The following is a 16,428-nucleotide window of genomic DNA, read 5'->3' as shown; positions in this document are numbered from 1 at the left end:
CTGTCCCCGTCCCCCGTCCAATATGCAGCGCACGTTAACACTGAATTCAAGGTTGTAATTTCCGCGCGCACTAAGTTTGCCTGATTGCGCGCAAAAGTCGATCGCCACGTAAGCATAAAACATTAGTGCCCTTCCACTCTGCGAAGAAGGATGATCTGAGCAGCTGGACGCAGGACTTTAAATGCACGAAACAAAACACCCTTGTTTGTAATTTGCGATCGAGCAGTTGACATTTAGCCCATCGAAACTTTGGAGGACTTAAAAGTTATTCTAGCTGACAAATATGGAGCTTGTTACCCACCCGCGTTGTAGGCATCTTAGAGTCGGCCGAACACACCAACGCAATCCGCTGGACGATTGAGGACAGTGGAAAGTTCGCATTGGCGTGGCGAACGTACACGTGTAAACTTCTTGCCAGCACAACAGACATGTCATCAGTGACGGAATGAAACCCATAACTTCACGTGAACCCCCGTCTATTCTGTCCACTACCAACTCGTGCCTAATGAACCGGCAATCAGCTATGCGCAGGTTCTTCTAACTGAAAGGAACCGCCAAAAGTATCGCTCCGAAAGCCCTTCTAGCTGAACAAGAAATATTGCCTCACGTCGACGTTGCTGTTCATCCGGGAGAGATTCCCAGCTACTCGGAAAGCTTGAATATGCAGTGGAAAGGGCGGCGGCAGCGTCTTTCTGTTGTTTTCGCGTCCATTCGTGCTTCCGTTCCGGCAGACGATCGTTTGATTCCCGCAGTCCTCTTTTGAGCGAACGACACCCGTCTGTCCATAGGGAGTTAAAGCCGGGAAGCACTCCAGCTTCATTCTACTGGACAAACATTTGCCTGTCTGTTTCCGTCCCGCGTCGTAGGCATCTTACTTTCTTTCTAGCGCACCAGCCCCAACCCAAACCACCCGGCCATTGACCTATTTTATTGAGTGTAGGGTTTAACGCGCCGACGTAACGCAGGCGATGTGGCGCGCCATACTGGAGGGCTCCGGATTATTTTAACCACGTGGGGATATTCAACGTGCGCCGAAATCTCGTACACATGGGCGTTTTTGCATGTCGCTCGACCATTTCGTATATCTGACAGCTTGCATTGAGCCGCCAGACTTCCACGTACACATTTCCCGCCAGCCCAATGCACTTGTAATCAGTAGCGACATGAAGACTATAGCTGTGCAGGCATGCTCCCCTTCTCCCACTCCAACCAGTGCACGCATAACACGGTAACGGTGATGGGCGCGTTCTTAGGCGAAAACACGTAAGGTACACGGGCGAAAATATCGCGCGCAAAGCCTTTCGTGCTGAATAATTATTATCGGCTCACGTCGGCGTTCAAAGCCGGCAAGTTGCTCTGGTAACGCCTGATAAAGGCGCTACCGCCATTATCAGCCGATTGCGCAGCTTGCGAAAGAGGACTCGGTGACTGCAAGGAGGAGCGCCATAGCGGGGCCGAGTAAATCGGCTACATAAGAATAAAAACTAGGGAACTAGGAGGGGGATGGGCGGAGGGGACATATAACTGCTTCGCAGTAAAAAATGGCCCCGTATCTGCCCCTTTCGTTGTAAATGTTGACGCAAGACGACAGCCGACTGGCACCTCTGGCAAGTAAATGCACCCCTTTTCTCTCCCCAACACCTCTCCGGCTGTGCCTTACTCCTCTCGTTTCTTCCAAAATAACACGTACAGGTTTGCTCAAGACAATTTAAATTTCCCGCGTTCCGCTGCTCCAACTAGGGTGCCTCGATGCCAGGGCTGCCGTACCGCGGAGACACGCGTGAATCGAGGAACCCGACTACAACATTTGTAGAACCACATTGCCCTACTTCAAGAGCGTTCCAAGCGGAATGTGAAACCTATATAGTGGAACCTTTAGTTATTTTTGCCATTTGATTTGTTTGAATTCCGCCATGTATCGCGGGCAACAGCAGGCGTTTTTGCAGTACATGTATTATTTTATTTGCTATCAAAAAAAGGAGGCATCCATAGATTTTTTAATAAAGGAACACTGCAAATATCACTCATATATTGATTTTCTGCCTTATATTTAGGTAGTGTCTTGTTCTTGTCCAACAATGTTGACAAGTACGAGCATTAACACCAGCCTTAGACGTTCAGATTTAGATGTGAGTATATAAGACTATTGCGCAGATAACGTAACTTTGGCCGGCTGGCTGCATCCATTGGCAGACAGGCAGACAGACAGGCAGACAGACATGCCGACAGACAGACCACGATTTGCCCGTTCAGGTAGCCCAAGAAAAACTGTCGTCTTTAAAACGCGTTGTTACCACATCCGGCTGCACCGTGAAGCATATTCATATATATGTAGTATGGCGACCACACCTTGGGATGAACACGGGAGCGCTGGTGCGAGCTACTACTAGAGCATCCCAACGGCGCCTCGCGGAAACAGTGCGCATGCGCGTAGCGGGGGCAAGAAGAGTACAGGGGCACTATTTCGGAAGGTCTCAGATAGCTCGCTTTGGGTGTGAAATAGCTCGAAGGTCTCACATAGCTCGATAGTTTGAATTAACAAAGTAGTAATACTTGACCACCTCGTTCGACAGTGGCGCAGTCGCGCGGACCACGCTTGAAATTATCAGCGCTCCCAGTTGACGCCGCTCACGTTGAAAAAGCACGGCTTCTGCGAAAATTCGTGTGCAGCGCCTTCTATAATCGAGTTGCAATAGGCACTGCCTTGCGTAAAGTAGATAATCTCGCTATTTGTTTTAAAACTCCGTTCTGGCACCAGCTTTCTTTCAAAGCGCAGCCCTCCAAAAGCGGCGCGGGGCAGCTCCGATTTTCTCTGTGTTCTATTCTTCCACTAAATTATGGGCTGCACGGTTTGAAGGTAGCTGCACTGCCTCTCAGTGCAAGCCCAAACCAAGTAACAGAAGGAGTTCAAGGGTAGCGAAAGGGATGCCGCCTTATCCCGACTCTGTTAAACGTGGCTGGCTTTGTTTATGTGCGGACGGTGGGCATATATAGTATCAGAAGTCGCCCCAATTCAGCTGGTCGTCAGCGTGTTTGAAGACTGACGAGTGCGTTTTAGACGTTGAAGTCATGTCATCGCTCGTAGATTGTGTTTTCACTGTATAAGAAGAAGGCGGCCGTTGTAAAACCTTGTCGTCTTGGCATCTCCTACCATTCGGACTACAGCTTGATTGATTGATTGTAGGGTTTTACGCGCCGACGCAACGCAGGCGATGAGGCGCGCCGTAGTGGAGGGCTCCGGATTAATTTTGACCACCTGGGGATCTTTAACGTGCGCCGAAATCTCGTGCACACGGGCGTTTTTGCTTTTCGCCTCCATCAGAAAAGCGGCCGCCGCGGCCGGGAATCAAGCCCGCGACCTCGTGCTCAGCAGCGCAACGCCTTAGCCACTGAGCCACCGCGGCGGGTATTCGGACTACAGCTAACTATTCGTTAAGAATGGACACCCCCGCGACTATGGAAGCATTCACTGACGGTGGCCTCGTGAATTCGTTCGTTCATTCTTTGCCGCTAAGGTTTGTTAGCGGAGCATCAAATGCAAGTGACTTCGTGGCTGCAACGCCACCCCACCGGTGAATAGGACGCCATGGCTGAGTGGGGCTTCGGTCACTACGCCAGAACCACGAAGGGGCTGGGAGTGTTCGCTGGCTGCTAGAACGCAGAGGAAACTCCTTAGATTTATTGCACGGGCTAGTTGAGCTCGTGAGAGAAGTGACAGCGGCTGCTGTGTCGTGTTTAATTTTCCATGGTCGCGGTAGCAGGCATAAATCTATCCCGACAGACCCCTCTCCTTAGGAGTGGAGGACTTTCGAGCTTGTTTTCGTCTCTCAGAATTACTGCGCATTGAATGTGCAGAACAAGGCAACCGATCCCCTTTGCGATGACTTTGAGGGGGCTTTCAGTCCATTACCGCCTTGGAGGTAGTGTTGTGTGAGCTGCCGTTTTACGGGACGGGCAGCTTCCACGGAAAAGTTGGTAGCGACCGCACCAGCGACCGCCACCAGAATACAGTATGCCGGTATGTGCGTAATAAGGTTGCTGCAGACATGTCCTGCGCCTTCTTTAGGTGGTTCATGGCATGGTATACTAGAGAAGAAGCTCCACCTGCAACATATCGTTTGAAAACAGCGCGGAAGACGGGACGGAGCAAGTAATAGACGACAGAGCGCTTGTGTCGTCTATTACTTGCTCCGTCCCGTCTTCCGCGCTGTTTTCAAACGATATGATGTACCAACAAGCCCTTCAGTTCACCCTTCCACCTGCAAATTCATGTAGTCGGGGGGGGGGGGGGCAGGAGGGGGGGGCGGGGTTATGGGAAGATCTCGGCTTCTTGCTTGGGCTTGGTATGACAATTGGATTCTTCAGCAGTTTTCAATTTGCATCCTTTATTATGCGTTAACACGTCTACGATCTACAGAGGCACCCGAAATGCTGGCTGTTCTGTGGTAGCCGTGCGCCGGGGCAACTGCATGATTGGTAAAAGAGCAGGCAGTGCGCGATCGTATCTAACATGGTCATGCTGGCGTGGAAAGAACGTATCACCGAGAGGGTAATATGCCGCCCCGAAAGTTGTAGCGGCCGAGAAAAAAGGAACCAAATGTACTCGATGACGACCAGATACGACATATACGGGCGCCTACGGCTGTCCATATGTTGTCTTTACTCACGGCTGTTTAATGCCACGTTATCCTTTTTCTGCAAATATGAGCCAACTCGCTCAGCGAGAAGTTTTGTTAAACTGTAACTGGCGGTCGGTGCACCGGTTCAACACGAAGGCGACGATTTCATTAGCACGCTCAAGAACTTTTTCATGCTTTTCAAACAACCTAATATTTGAAATAATCGTGAAACGAATAAAATGAGAGCTTTTAATAAGTTTCTCCCAAAATATTAACATTGTTGTTAACTACCAGCTTGAATACCCGAATAGTGGGCACAACAGTTCCGACAAAAAGACACTTTGCTTCCTTTTACCTCAGCTTTAAAATAGCCTCTTTTATTTTCCACTTATATACTAACACACCATTATTGGCATTTTTTGGCACTGTGTTCGAATATACGGCCACAAATTGTTTGATTACAAGCAAATGATGAAACTAAGGCAAGCTCATGATATAATGGCAGCCCATGACGACACAGACGGCTTTGATGTGAGCCGCATAGGCGCTAGCGCGAGGTTCCTCTCTAGTGTATATGGTAAAAAGCTTCATGATTCGCCCTACATGGCTTCCGCAGTTTATACCATGCGTCCATTCTTGTGCAGCAGGGGCGTACACTCTAAACTGGGTAACCCTTAATAGAGGTATACATTTTCGAATTTTTGTAACCTATAATTTATAAGGTACAAATGTAACCTATATCTTCGTAACCTTTATATACGTATACACGTAAGGGTTACGCAGTTATCGGTTACTTTGCAGCTTTCAGCATGTATACCTTTATATAAGTTACATCTACCGCCGTCCAAGGCCACAAAAATTGGAAGGTGTGATGTTGCGCGCCGGGCGCGCTTTCGCCGGTGCCGCTGTGGCGACACCCCGAAGGCGCCTTTCCCGCGTGGTAAACAAACATTGCGTTAGTGGAAGATATGTGCGACCATGCTGTCCATTGCGCCGTCTAAACTTCTGCGTCGGGTGTCTTTTCTTCGTCCCTTGAATAAACTGCCGGCCACACGGCTGGGGCTAAAAGAGAAGTTACTTTTATAATTCCTAAAACAGCAGAGCCAAAAAGCTTGAAAATGTTGTCTTAATATATATGCATTGCAATACTTGTTCGATAATCGTTACCCAGGTTGTCGCCCAAAAATCTTCGTGAGTATTGGCAACGCTTAAGTCTTATAAACAGGCATAACTAAATTTGATGTTTGCATCAGCTTTGTGCCATTAAAGAAACCAGTATTAATTTCAAACATGCATGATAGGTCTTTTGGTAAATTGAGTTTAGTTAAACAACATTAGGCTTTAGTGAAACCAAGCTTGAGTGGAAACATGCACTTGATAGCATACTTCAAAAGGACGCCAAAGTTATAACATAGCCTTAAGCCAAAAATTCTTGTCTGAGAACCTAGGCCATGATTATCAAAAGAGAATTGCAGTACATGCACACATATCTGCGCATTTAACAGGAGCACATTTCCAGAAGTTTGGCATCAGTAGTTTTGAACATTCACATTTATTATTATGAAACACCTGTGGGCTATTTATTAAAAAGCAAAGCTGCGAACCACCCCAACGTTATTATCGTTCCTTAATGAGTATTAGACGAGTGCGGCTTCCTGTGCGAATTGGTGTTTCCTATGTTGCTTTAGACTTCCAGGTAAAATTCGGTTTATACATATATCCTTATTAAACCTATTTAATAAATGTTGCGTGAACAGCTTCACAAACATGGCCAAATACACAAATTCTTTACCTCAATATTTGCACGGATGTATGCAAAGCATTTCAAATTGTTTGGATACTGCCATTGAACAATTTCAGACGAATTCGAGTTTGAGCTACATTTATAAGATGGTTCTCAGGGGTGCACTTTCCCAGTACAGCGTTCTTGTCATGGTTCCCCACAGAAAAAACGCAGAATGTGGGAAAGTAGAAATAACATTTATTACAAATTCACTTTTTCATACAAAGCAGTGTTTATGGCTATGTTCCCTACATTCTCTGTTTCACTCAGTCTAATATTATAGGTTCCTCTTTACAGTTCCAACTGAGTTTTGATTCCCACGCCAAGTTATCGTTTTTTATGCAGCACTAACAAGTTCCTAGGCCGATTGCAATCTGTCTTTTGGACAAACTCTAAATGGGATCTATAATTTCCTGCATGAAAAAAGGCGCGTGGGAAAATTCAGAGATAAGCCTCGAAATTAACGTAGTACACAAGCAGGCACAAAATCAGGGCACGCTGAAGATTTCCCGTCGTCATCTTGTTCCCTGCTGCCGCAGATGGAGGTATATATGTGAGGGGCCGTCACTTGGATTTCCCCACCTTGAAGAGCCATCTACAGAAAATTTCAGAAAAAGAACAAAATATAGTGCAACCAGAAGCCCCTCACACCAAACCACATGCATGTGAAGTACTAAAAATATATTGCACGGGAATGAAGACGGAGACCAGAGAATGAAATTAAAGGCCACACCAGAGGAGTGATTTACGGCCTTTCCTAATAATTTCACATCATTTCAGTAATCGTTACACAGAGTAATTTGTACGCATTGTTCAGAACAACGCGAAGCCACTATAGTCATACCGGCCAACCTTCCCGAATTTTAATCATGCCGTGTTCCTGTTTATCTCGCGAAATGTTTCTGCATGCTCACCCAGAACAGGCAGAAACTTTGGGCTACGAGATAAACTGACATACATTTGCAAAAAAGAAAACAAAAACGTTTCCGCGCCTTCATGTGGAATCGCTAGTACACGCAACAGAGCGAACGTCGCACTAAACCCAGGAAACGTGCATCACGATGCTGACACCAACTGCGTCACATTTTTGGCTGTACTTAAACATCCTCCTTCCCCCACCCCCCCTTGTACTGGCAGTTTCATTTTGAACAAGGATCCCACGTGGAAGCCGAAACGTTTTTCATTTAAGTAAAGTGTTCTTATCGGTGGTTTCTTCCTCGGCTATCAGTAAAAAGGAATCGCCAACTTACGTTTTTTCTTCGTCCAGATGTGTTGTGGGAGAGGATACATATAGAACTTGCACCGATCTTCAAGTGGCATTCCCAGGAGGTCTGTACCTGTAATGACTCGAAGGGTTCTCTGGGTTAAAATGTAATAGGCTTTAGAGCTGGGAAGTTGGTATACATTCATAATGAAAGAACACCTCAAACTTGACAAGACGAAGAAAAGAACACAGCACAAGCACTCACTAACAACTGGAGATTTCTTACAGAGCTATTTTAGAAAAAGAGTTCTTGTTGGCTCTGCAAAACCACGCATCTTATAGAATAGCTAGAGTTGCTTAAACATTACAAAGCTCTATGCTGAGGAAATCGTTATGTGAATTCATAACGTTCATGTAGTAGCGAACTGATAGAAAGAGTCACTAAACATGAGGCAAAATAAGATACGAAATATAACGTCATAACACTTGAAGAAAGGCCTCGCATTTTTACAAGTGAATCATTCTTTTGTCTGTGCAGGCCTGGGTGCCATCTTTACAAAGAATATTGGAATGAATGTGTTTTAGTTATTCATTTAGTTTTAGTTTAGTTATTTAGTTATTCATTTTCATACGTTGTTTCCGCTGAAATCAGACTTCATTTCAACTTGTGTCATACGCAGAGGAGTCCTGGTTGTCAGCTCAAGGAACACTGCCTGCAAGAAAAAACAGTAGTACCGATAAGTCATAGCATAGGTAGCCAGATGCAACCACACTTTTTGAACAGCCAGGATCCGATGAGGGTGCAGAACCCATTTTTACACCTGCACCTGTCTCTGTGTAATTCGTCACAATTTCTGTATCATCAAAAAACAACAATCAAGCAGCCTGCATGCTGGCTCATACATACCACCATTTTTGTAAAGTCGCTTTACTGCAGTACACTAGGATCACGCGAGACAATCATTTGCCCTGCAATACCACGCGAATAAATAAACGACTGATTTGTGCGAATGAGAATAATAAACCACTTAACATGGTGGAAATGGCCCGCTGTCTTAAAATGACTAACACCAAATTTACCCACTCAAGGAAAATAATGAAAAAAATGAAGAGTGTTGTACATACGAAAACTTTTTTATTGTGCCGTAAGGCAAACTTTCACAAAAAAGAGGCTTGTGCTGGACAAAAGTGAGTTTAGAAATTTCGGGCAGCATTTAGTGGACTACTTTTCTGCAGCACACACCTTGTGTTTATCCGGATATATTACTACAAGACCAATAAAATGGACACCATTTCGAATATATGCAGCGAGAAAAATGAACATTTCCCGACGACTGAAACAAAATGATAATACCCAGAGAATAGCACGATAATATAAGACTTTAATGGGAAAAAATTCAATTATTCAAACAGAGCTACCTGACAAATACATGGACCAATAACTGGTCAAGTGCGCCCGATGCAGCGAACAGCGTAAACAAAACGCTCAACACATGACGAAGGCGTGCAAACAGAGCAGAAAGCAGGTCACGGGCGCCGTTATTTGCGCTTTCGCGATCGTCCGCTCTAGCCTGACGCAACGAACGCAAGCCCGTGATTTCATTCAATTGCCGCCGCGGACAACAGAAAACGTCCAGCGAAGCAACCAGTCAGGTAACGAAAATCCCTCTCGAATGCTGCAATTTTAAATTGAAAAGCCCCCAGCGAAAAGATACATCCAATGAAAATACGGAAACCGTTACGGGAATATACTCACCGAGTTAGCTTTCACTGGCGCCGGGGCATTGGTCCAACATGCGAACTTGCTGCTGGTCGTAGAAGAACGGGCCGTGAAGCACTGCCAGTCACAAATGGGCTCGCCGCAGCCTCCGCGACTCACGCCGACAAATAAGTCTTGTAACAGCAATCCTCGCTTCATCGTAGGGGTATCACAGCGGTTAAAAGGCTCGAGTGGCGCGAAAACGCGGCCACCGGGCCTGCCGGCACCGCCATTTCTCTATATCCCGTCATGCAACGGAGAAATCAACGGCCGCCGGGAGAGAAGGTGCGACGAGCATCTCTTAGAGGTTACAGGGCGTTTTATAGGTTACAACGTAGAGGTTACATGTCAGATTTTGTTGATGTAACCTATAAATCATTAATGTAACCTATAAACCGCTTTCAACTTCACGCTTGTAACCCTTAGAATGGACTGGGATAAAGAAAACATCAAAATCGATTCATTGTAACCTTTATTTTATAGGTTACTTCCGTTTAGAAGTTACATTATGGGTTACCAGGATTAGAGTGTACGCATCAGTTACCGTCTCCTAGCAGAACTGTTTCGAATGAGGCGTTGCATGACCGGGCGTTTTATTTATCGTCTGCGTGGCAGAGAATATCGCTTGAGGCGTTGTGTGTCACACCATTCTTGCGAAAACGTTACTGGCAGGGTAGTATACAAAAACGGCGTGTATGTACTATCGGAGACGATCTGCAAAGCTTGTGAAGGGGAGAGTTGAGACCGGAAGGAACAGCGTAACGCAGGACGAAGGGTGAGGGAGAGAGCAGACAGACGGCGACGGAGGGGGAGTTGTAGTGAAAGGCCAGTGCAGTGTGGTGGCCAATCCGCTGAACCTAGGGTGTAGGGCCGAAGGCAACGGTCCAGCAGGGAAGAAGAAAAGGAAGGAGCTCGAAAGCGGTCGGGAAAGACGACAGCAGGGCGGCGCACTCGCGGTGTAGTCCCGAGGTCCATCGCTGGCGCTTCCTTCCAGTTTCCGTCCATCGCGGTGTAGGCCCGACGACAGCCCGGGACGCCGCCGGGAGAAGCCGAAGTCCGTCCCAAGAATGAGTGGTGTGCCTCATTTCGGGCCCAGGCTATTTCCTCCCGCCGCTAGTCATCGGCACCGCAACAATATCCGCCGTGGAACACAACGCCGGGTTGAAGCTTCTCGGTGCACACGTCTTATACTGCTGACAGACTACCACCACGTGTCGATTCACCGAAGTCACCAACCCGTCCGCGTTCCATCCACCATGCCAGCACCAGCGGACTGTAGTGGACCAGTTCCTCGCCAGTCTTGTAAATATTGACCTTCCCCTTTCGTACCTGTCCGTTTGTATTACCTTGTGAATATAAGGCGTGGGTTGGTTCAGGAACAGTAGTCCAGCTCATTGCTCTGCACGCGGTCCGGCCCAACATTCATGACAAAAGTGGCGAGCCTGCCAGGGTTGGCGTGTTACTAATACAGAGGAGTCCGGTTGGTGTTAGCCCTACAACCACGCAAATATCCCATAATGTATATCGCGGGCTTGGAAAGAATAATGAAGGCGGGGCAAGACTTGGGACTGACAGGTGCAGCCCTCCGCAACTACTTCGACACGGAGAAGGAGAAGCTAAAAAGGCAGCTAGCGTTGAGTAGGGAGGCGAGGCGGCTCGGTGTGTATGTTGCACTGTTGAGAGACGCTGGTGAGCACAAATATGTGATACTGAAACAATGGCAGCAAAGGAAAGAGGAAGAAGAAAGGGAGGCACTCAGAGAGTACGAGGAAAGGAAGGACGCGGATGAACGAAAGATCGCCGCCCTGAACAAGAAAATTGCCGCTCTCGAATTGCGCATACGCCTCGCTCGTCCGGCCGACATATCGCGTACCCCCGTACATGAGCCAGTCTCCGCACCTAGCCACCCTGTTAATTGTTCAGTGCCTACTGAAACAGAGCTTTGTTTGCAAGCACCGGATAGTCATGACGACAACGCGGAAGGTCCTGAGGAAGACAAGGAACCGGGTTCGATTATTCTCGAAACGTATTCAAAAAACGGCCCAGAAGTCAATTATCCGAAAGGACTGGCAGCCGCCATTGAGACGTTTTCGCGCTCTCAAAAGAGACCGCGGAAACGAAAGAGCCACAAGCAGACTGCGACACATTCGGCCTCGAAAACATTGGACTGCGCGCCGAATCGCCGCACATCCCAGCAGCGACAGTTTCATTTATTTTCCAACCATCTCGAGACTAGGTGTTTTCGGAAGTTCAGCAGAAGACGCAAACACCACGTAACGCGTCGAAGTAAAATAATATCAACAGGCTCACTTCTCCACGAGAGTGTGACGTTGGACATCTTTTACGCAGGACGAACCACTGGTTTCCGGATCACACCGCGAAGTGGTACGCAACGTAAAGGAACTCCACCTTACCGTTCGCACAAACCCCTTAAAAGCAAGCGCCAACGGAGGCGAAAGCCACAAACCCGTAAGAAACGTGACCTGTTCACAGCATTTAAATCCTACTTTTTATGCAGAAATGAATTAGAGCGGGGGGTTGTCTTGCGTACGTCGGCCGGCGTCCGCAGCGCGTCTGATGATGATTGTGGCATGATGCCCCTAGGGATTGGCCAACCAAACAATCCATCACGAGATAGCTTCGCGTTCAACCACCATCGTCATCTTCCCGTAGGGGAACCGTTGAAGAAGAAGAAGGAGAAGAAGACAAAGCTGCGAAGAGGAGGGCTGCGTGAGTTTGGCTACCGTTATCCTCCTCGGCCGGCGCATCTTCCCGATCTGAACCTGGTCGAAGAGCGGCTCATCGCGCCTCGACTCCCCTTCATGAGCATCAGGCGGCTGACTCGAGGCAACGGGCAGTTTGGAATCAAGGGACAGGCGGTGAACGTGCCCATCGACGTATCGAAGGTTGTGCGGTGCCTTCCTCGCATGGTACCCTAGGACATTGCGTTCGACGTTCACATCAAGCGGAGGCTGATGAGTGCGGCAACGTACAAGCGCGGGTTGGTGAAGCGCGGCAACATCCTGGCTTGGCTAAAGCACCTGGAACACACCCCGCTGTATCGCGCCATCAACGTTCGGGTCGATTGGAGTCGGCTCGGTCACTTCGATGACGGCGGAGAACGAGAGGAACCGCACGAAGACGACGTCGATGATGCTGACGGTGAGTTCGAAACGATTCCCGACGACTTTGACGTGAACGATCCTCTACAGTTGGCGGTTGCGCTCAACGTGGTCTCGAAGACGCTTGTCTATTACGAAGCGGAAATGACGGATGTGGGAAAAGACACCCAATGCATTTCTGCATCCTCACAATCCCCCTCGGGGAGGTGCAGGGGAATTTTTCCTACCGGATTGTTAGGACACAGACAACCTATTAAGAGGCGCAGGAAAGGCAACCAGAGTGTCTTTCACACCAGAGGTTCATGCTCCCCGAAGCGGAAGAGGCGCCGAGTTTCTAGGCAACAGTAGGCTCTTCCGGCAAACACGCACGCATTCTCATATAAGTGGGACTCCGGACAACGTGTTCCGGCTATGTACAGCTTCAGACGCTTTCTTTTGTTTTCTTGTTCACTCAAGCAGACTACGCTGTAGACTTTTCTCTATTTCTGGTAGCTTGAACAATTGCTTGAACTATTTTGTGCCCATGTGAACTGTTTATGGGGACGTGCTTGAACTTTGGTGTGTAAACTGTTTTGTTTTCTACGAACTCGGCTGTGCTCTGTGACTTTGCTAATTGGATTAGTGGTTAGGCCCTCTCTTCGACTCTTCGACACTCACCTGGCGTTCTCCATCCCCAACGTCTAGAAAATAGTTCTTTCTAACAACTTTCTGAAGAGGGGAGGAGTGTAGTGAAGGGCAGTGCAGTGTGGTGGCCAATCCGCCGAACCAGGGGTGCAGGGCCGAAGGCAACGGGCCAGCAGGGAAGAAGAAAAGGAAGGAGCTCGAAAGCGGTCGGGAAAGACGACAGCAGGGCGGCGCACTCGCGGTGTAGGCCCGAGGTCCGTCGCCGGCGCTTCCTTCCAGTTTCCGCCCGTCGCGGTGTAGGCCCGACGACAGCCCGGGACGCCGCCGGGAGAAGCCGAAGTCCGTCCCAAGAGTGAGCGGTGTGCCGGTGACGCGGAGCACGGGCAGCGAGGCCTCGTTTCGGGCCCAGGCTACTCCATCCCGCCGCTAGTCATCGGCACCGCCACAATCTCCGCCGTGGAACACAACGCCGGGTTGAAGCTTCTCGGCGCACACGTCTTGTACTGCTCACAGACTACCACCACGTGTCGACTCACCGAAGTCACCGACCCGTCCGCGTTCCATCCACCGTGCCAGACCCAGCTGACTGTAGTGGACCAGTTCCTCGCCAGTGGTGTAAATATTGACCTTCCCCTTTCGTACCTGTCCGTTTGGATTACCTTGTGGATATAAGGCGTGAGTTGGCTCAGGAACAGTCGTGCGGCTGATTGCTCTGCACGCGGTCCGGCCCAACATTCGTGACAGGAGTAATAAGATTGTACTGGATACAAAGACAACGGTGGAGAGCTTCGCCAAACAAGAGCTGTGACGAGCAAAGTCCAATAACGGAAACAAATTTAAAAAGTTGTGCTTGTTGCTATTCATTTCTTTGCAGTACATGCCCACATGGGAAATTTGCACGTAGTTTTGAACTTTGAAGAGCTAATGGGCCTGGTTTTCGAATACAAATTCTTCGAAATCAAGACGCTATCTTCCCGATAAAGCTCCCGGACAGGGGCATTTACTGCAAAACTTCTTATTGAAGATTAGCTAGCTTCTTCTGTTTAACAAAGATCCTCCTCAACCTGCAATAGAGCTAGTTCAACGATACATAGTTGGCAGATCACTGAAAATACACACTTTAGGACGCAAACTACGAGCTTCTCTTATTGACAACATTGCCCAAAACGCACGAAGTTCCGAAAAAATATTAATGAACAAAAGTATCGCAAGACGGAGGCTCGCTTTTTTGGTTTCAAATGAGGTTCATAATCAGCAGACATTCGTCCTTATTTACGCCCACAGATGAAGACCGCTTCACTGAAGTTATTTTGTGCCGTATCCGCATTGAACATACACATTTGATAGATAACAATCGTGAAAAATGTGGCCAAGAGCTTTCAGTAAACCACACCTTCCTTTCATTTCATTTCATTTATTGCATTTACTTCGTCCTTAAGGCCCCGAAGGCATTACATAAGGGGGGACAAGTGACAAGATGGGGTACAATGTTCAACAGAAAAAATCAAATCTGAGTCCCTGAGGAAAAAACATCTTAGGCTGCTCTACAATGAACACAGTTAATTTCACCCCAGTCTACTTTTAGGAGAGAATGCTCTTGTTAAAATTTCCTCCATTTTTCGTTTTTTAAAAGAATCCACGCTGTTTAACAAACTGTAATGTGATAGGAAAATGGGTAATGCAGAAAAGTAGACAAAACACAAAGTTTGGCGCATTATAGCCTCAGCTGCTTCTGTGTCATGAAACACAACTCAACTAAACTCAACTGCTGTAGTTTTGCGTGAAAAAGACAAACACGTAGGGGGACGTCGTCAGCTGGACGGGCACATGGGCATCTGCACGCTGCTTCAGCGTTGTGTGGGCGCACGAAGTGAGCGAAACGAACCTCGTTGTTTGGTCACGTAATCAGTGGGATGATGCCACGACGATGATTCCGAATCAGTGAAAAAACCCGCCCGCATCTTCCCACGGGGGGAACTCGAGTAAATGCGTCGCAGTGGTGGTGGCATCGCGTGAATGTTGCGTAATTGGGTATGGTTCGGGAATGCTTAATTGTTATTTCGTCTTTATTATTCTTATTTATTGAATGAAGGAGAAGCGAAGGCAAAGAGTGTAAAGTTAAAGTCTGTCCTTATTGCTTGGTGCCGTCCAGCAAAGCGTCAAGTCAAGCGAAAGCCAAGCAAAGACGCCCTTGACTGAATTCCGAACGCGCGCTCCGCCGCTTATATATACACCGCACTTGCTCGAGAGAGAGGAGTACGGGGGAGAGATGCGCATGCGCACACTTCCGTACACAAGCGCGCGAACTTTCCACGCACCCACCACGCCGTTATCACGTGTACACGCCCTGCCGCCGTTACTGTTGAGCGTGACGCTGCACACGGGTAGCTACGACGCATGCGCGCACAGACGCGCTCCCCCCGCACTGCCGCAGCTGTTGTTGAGAGCGACGGAGTGCAACGGGTACACGCGCTCCTCCCGCACCGCCGCACCTGTTGTTGAGAGCGAGGAGGGTACTTGGGAGAGACGCGCACCTGTGCCTCGACGCGACGCGCATGCGCAGTGAGCGTGTGGACGGCGCCGACAACATCGACGAGTGACATCGCGAGTCTAAGAAATGCTCCGCATTTAAAACTCTCCCGGCAGGAGTAGCGTCGCACCAAAGACCATCTCTGCGGGCGTGCAGTGCAGATCATGCTTCAAAGTAGCCCTGAGACTCAGCAGAATCATCGGAAGGGAAGTGGACCATTGGGTAGCGTCCGGCTGTGGCCTGAGTTCGGTCTTGAGTGAGCGGTGAAAACGCTCAACGGGCCTGTTGGCAATGAGATGCTATGCTGTGGGGCGGATGCGGGAAGTGCCAAGAAGGGTCAGCAGGTGATTGAAGAGTGCAAACTCCAACTGGAGACCTCGGTCGGTGGTGATAGTTGATGAGACACCATAGGGGGAAACCCATCCGGCAACGAAGGCGTTGGCGATTCTTTCCCTGCGGATGTCGGGAAGAGGAAACGCTTTGGGTCACGGTGTCAATGAGCAGCTGGAAAGTTTTTGCAGTATTGCGAAGGCCGAAAGGCATGCGAACGACTCACAAAAGTCCAAATGGCGTGATTATTGGTGTCTTCGAAATATCCACCGGCTCCCCAAAAATCTGAGGGTTGGCCTTAGCAAGGGTGGTCTGTGAGAAAACTGGCGGCTGCATGAAGTAATGCTGAGAAGTCTGCGATGTGCGGAAGCGGGTAACGATCGGGAACAGAGGCGTTGTTAAGGAACCGGTAGTCTCCGCAGGGACTCCAGTCCCCACGTGACGGTTTTGGCACCAT

This window comes from Haemaphysalis longicornis, unplaced genomic scaffold (genome assembly GCF_048455015.1).
Source record: "Haemaphysalis longicornis isolate Haplotype H1 unplaced genomic scaffold, Haemaphysalis longicornis Haplotype H1 scaffold_26, whole genome shotgun sequence".
In the NCBI taxonomy this organism is placed as follows: domain Eukaryota; kingdom Metazoa; phylum Arthropoda; class Arachnida; order Ixodida; family Ixodidae; genus Haemaphysalis; species Haemaphysalis longicornis.
Note: the sequence above shows the minus strand (reverse complement) of the source record.